Genomic DNA, 5305 nt, shown 5'->3' with positions numbered 1-5305 from the left:
AGAGTCGCTGGCTCTGATGCTGCTTCCCCAACACTCAGCAGCAAAGAAGATGGCACCGGCAACAACACTGTGATAAAAGGTCTCCAACATCTTGCTGCAAACATTGAAGGATCTCAGCTTCCTTAAAAAATAGAGTCTGCTCATCCCCTTCTTGCAGACAGTGTCAGTGTTAGATGCCCAGTCCAGTCTGTTGCCGATTACAACTCCCAGGTATTTGTAATCCTCCACTTCCCCTTTGATCTTCACTGGCCGTGAAGGTATCTTCTTCCTTCTGAAGTCAATCACCATCTCTCTGGTCTTACTAATGTTGAGCCTCAGGTGATTCTGGTCAGACCACTCCACAAAGCTGTCCACCAGTGTCCTGTATTCCCCTCCCCTCCATCCCCTATACACCCAACAACTGCTGAGTCATCAGAAAACTTCTGTAGGTGACATGACTCAGAGTTGTACTGGAAATCAGTGGTGTACAAGGTGAAGAGAAAGGGAGAAAGCACAGTTCCCTGTGGAGCTCCTACGTCACTGACCACCACATCAGACAGGACACTGCCCAGACGGACAAACTGTGGCCTGCTTGTCAAGTAGTCAGTAACCCAGGAGATCACTGAGTCGTTGACACCCATCCTCCGCAGCTTCTCACCCAGCAGCAGAGGCTGGATGGTGTTGAAGGCACTGGAGAAATCAAAGAATGTGATTCTCACAGTGTCTCCTCCACCATCCAGGTGCAACAGTGCTCGTTGCAGCAGGAAGATGACGGCATCGTCAACTCCTAAGTTGGGCTGGTAGGCAAATTGCAGGGGGTCTAGAAACGTCCTCACCTGAGGCCTCAGCTGGGCCAGGACCAGTCTCTCCATGACCTTCATCACATGAGATGTGAGAGCAACTGGTCTGTAGTCCTCTGGGTCAGCTGGCCTTGGCTTCTTGGGAACAGGAACCACATGTGATGTCTTCCACCGCAGCGGGACTCTCTCCAGCCTCAATCTGAGGTTGTACATGTGTGCCAGTACCGGGGCCAGCTGGATGGAGCAGGTCTTCAAGATCCGTGGTGTAATGCCATCAGGTCCTGCAGCCTTCCCCTGGTGTAATCGCTCCAACTGTCTCTCAACCTGGCCTGTAGTCACCGTTAGCTGGGGGTAGGTGTTGTTGTCTGCAGTGGAGATGGGGGAGGGGGGGGCTGAAGGAGAGGTGGATTGAATGCCGGTAGGTGGATTGAACAACTTGGGGCAGTGTGGATGTGTGGGGGGCTGGTGGTGGTATGGGAGTAGCAGGAGGTGAGCTGAACCTGTTGAAAAACTGGTTGAACTGGTTTGCTCTATCCCGGCCCCCAGATATCTGTGTGTCCTTCCCCTTCATTCCAGCGATGTTCTTAATTCCTTTCCACACATCTCTCACACTGTTCTACTCGAGTTTGGACTCAAGCTTCCTCCTGTAGTTGTCCTTGCATGTCCTCAGTGTCTCTCTGAGTTCACGCTGAACTCTCCTCTGCTCCTTCTTATCTCCTGACCTGAAAGCCATCTTCTTTTTGTTCTTTTTGTTTGTTTTAACACCTAAAGACTGAACCTCAGCCGTTGCCTTTTGAAACAGAGTGTTGAAACTTGCCTCATTTCTTCTTTTGGCCTTAAGTGAGGTCTGATCAACTTTCACAGCAGTCCTCATTGCCATCTCCTGCAAGCTTGGCAGCACTGACCCATACTGTGGCAAAACAGCTGTCATTGCTTTGCTCCGTACTGCCTATCTTGTAGTGCAGAGGGGTATTACTGCAGTACATGATGGATTCTCTGCATGTGCTAATTGTCTTAAACTTCCCTGACTGAGAGAGACCAATGCGTCTCTGATCAGAAGTGAGGCTAAGCAAGCTTTCTGTGCAATTAAATTAGTACAGTGGGCTCCACAATGAACATAAAGTGCTAGTGGCTGCTTTTGCTTTATCCCAGACATTTTATCTGCTCCGTCATAAGTTTAGTACATAATGCAATTTTTAACAAATATGAACATAAAGTTGCATACTGCACCTTTAATAAATGCTTCAGCTTGATTCTTTGTGAAACTATAATTCAATAAAATATTCAAACAATAGTGCCAAAAGTATAGAAATAACAAAGATCTTTATTATAACAGTGTAGTAACACAAAATACTCAGTATATGTTTTAATGATTCAATGAGATTCATTTACATAAACTCTAAACATCCAATCAGAACACTGTCACACACACAGATTATTTTTGTGATATGTCTGATGCAGAAATAATAAACAAGAAGCTTCTAAATGAATACTTGAATGTGTTTGCAGAACAGGGGCAGCAGCAGATATTGAAGATTTGGATGGTAAGATGGTTCACCAAGTGCACATAATAATGTGGGCTTCATATTGAGATGAGTTGCTATGTACTGACAGCTGTCTGGGAGGTTTCACAAAACACTGGCAGATTGGATGGAGCTGACATATATCTGTGGAAAACATTGGCTTTGTCCAAACTCCCAGACCTAAATATTTCCACTACATTCAGGAAGTTTACTTATAGCTCTGCAGATTTAATTTTCTTCTACATCAGATGCTCAATCCATAAAATTGTGTTAAATGAAATCCATTTCATCAGTCTTCTTTTGAATAAATTTTGTCCTTTGGGAATTTCTGCAATAAAATAAATTCTAGGTCAGAATCCTGTTTTCTGCAGGAGACTGGATTTATTCTTCGGCTCCATAAGTAAGTCAACCACAGCCACATAGATTTGTACTAATTAGAATACTTTTTATAGGCAGCTACTGAGGAAAGTACTGCAGAACACAACAGAGAATACTTCAGGAAATGGTTTCATGCTGAGTTTGCTGGTCGGTTGAGGAGTCTTAGCAGCTCTACTAATACCTAAAGACAGCTTAAAAGCTGCAAAAAGTAAAAAGTGTAAATGAAAACTGATGCAAATAGTGAAAAGTTTATCACAGATGAACTATGTTTTGGGATTTTATGTTTTATTGTACATGGTTGTGACTTACTGTCTTTTTAAAAATCTTTCCATACAGATGGAAAGGAAAAGCATTGCTGGACTGCATTGCTGTGCATGCAGTCCATGCACAGCAAGACTGCATGGATTGATTTCTGTTTCTTCCACACACCTGTTTCTTCTGTTTCATTACTTCAGTTTGTATTTGCAGACATTGTAAAAACAAAGTACACACATAGTGATCATACAAGGATCTGTTCCTAACTGGGTTCTAAAATTATTTTAAATAAACCTAAAAAACATAATCATACCCTTCCTCAACAGTGCACTTCACTGTCAGAGATGCAATAAGTTTAGCAGTTGTGTGAATGATCTAATCATCTGACTATTGATTGGAAGACAAAACAAATTTGTCTTTGAATCCATGTCTTCTGGATTTTGTCATATAGATAAAAAATTGTCATATATCATATATTTTATTTATTATACCTGAAACCTAGTTAATAATTTTTGCCGATCTTTAAAATTAAAACATTATTTTATTTTACATGAACCTATTTGTAATCTGATTAGGTCTATTGACTTAGCAAGACACAGCTTTATCAATAAACATTTACTGTCAAACTGTGCTAAACATATTTTTTTTTGTTTGGAATTATGAGTTTAATTGTGCAGATTCCTTCGTGTTAAGCTTTTTTTTACATTTCAGCTTCCTTTCTTCCCCCATATTGTAAGTTAACAGTGAAGCCGACAGGCGTGGAGCGATTTTCCACCGCTGTGTCCTTACAGATGACAGCTGTTATCATACAGGAAACAATAATCCAAGTCAGTGCTCCAGAACAGTGCTTAATATAGGTACTTTTTCACTGTCGCTTTTTCACTGCAAGAGGAAGGGTAGGAAGCAGGAAGAGTATAAGGGACGACAATGTCATAGAAAGCCAGGAAATTCCAGAATAAAAAAAGTGAGTTTAATTAAAACACTACTTTGAGTTGTTACTTTTAATAACAGGAAGATTAATTAGGAAAACAATATTTTTTCCATCAGGTTAATGGACAATTTAACCAATAAACCTCAAGCATGTTCTCATTGTCTGGGTTTTCTTCAGCAGCTCTGGCTCCACCTAGCACAGGGGTCTCAAACGCCAGTCCTCAAGGGCCGTTTTGTACCTGTGGCACATCTAAAAACTGCAGGACAGTGGCCCTCGAGGACTGGAGTTTGAGACCCCTGACCTAGCATGAGTGACCATGTATGGCTGTATTTGTTTGGTTGCCCTACGATGGATGAGTCACCTGTTCAGGCCAAGTCATATCCTCTCTTCTCACTTCAAGACCACTGGAGAAAGTCTGCAATCCATCCCAGTCCATTTAAAAGTCTCAATTGTTTAATCTTTATCTTGAATTTGAATTATGGAGATGAATTTTGCTGATCACATTTTTCTGCTTTCATTGATTTTCACTATGTACTTGATCATTTTGTACACTGCTTGCACTTGTGGCAGGTTTGATCAAAGCTTGCAACTGATAGGGGGGACAAGGAAAGAAACAAATTCGCTACTAGCCTCAGTTCCTGAGTATTTTAATGGGATTCAATGACTTAAACTATACGAAGCAGTGCTTGATTGTGAAGTTCAAGGCAAATAATTGCTAGTTTTTACATTTTGTCTAAGGATTCACTCGGATATTAAGATGATCTTATCGCAAGTACTTCCACCTAAGTGTGCTCAGTAAGCATCTAGGGTTTCTGAAAGAGGATATGGGAAAGAGTACCAATGAGCAATCAACAGATGGAAGAGAAATGAGTCCAGTATGAACAGCAGAATTGTAATAAAACAAATCTGGTTTAGGTGTTGAAATCCTGAACTAAGCAGATAAATTGGGGTAGTTGTAGTGAGTGCCAATGTTGCAACACAGTACCTGTATCAGTTTAGCTACCAAGAAAGTAGGTGAGTTGGCAACAGTAGAGTTAACTTTCTGTTGAATTTAGTCAAAGTAGTGTTGTAGTTAAGACCACCTAACCCGAGACCAAGACTTTTAGGGTCGGAGACCAAGTCGAGACAAAGACCAGCGCCCTGCGCTACATGACACATTAAAGTGTGAAATATTATCAAAATTGCTTCTCAAATTGATCTGAAAGATTCACATTCCCATAAAAACACTTAGACATTAAGGGCTTAGAGTTGAAATAAATTTAACCAATATTATTATCAATTCAAACTATTTGTTCTGCTTTATTTCCATCTCTGCCACAATCCGCAGAGGTCTCATGCCATCCTAAAAAGATAACGCCCTGGGTGTTTGCCCATATCTCTCATGATGATGATGATGATGAATACTTTATTAATCCCCAAGGGGAAATTCAAAGTCCCAG

This window comes from Xiphophorus couchianus, chromosome 11 (assembly GCF_001444195.1).
Source record: "Xiphophorus couchianus chromosome 11, X_couchianus-1.0, whole genome shotgun sequence".
Classification (NCBI taxonomy): Eukaryota; Metazoa; Chordata; class Actinopteri; order Cyprinodontiformes; family Poeciliidae; genus Xiphophorus; species Xiphophorus couchianus.
This window is presented reverse-complemented; position numbering follows the sequence as displayed.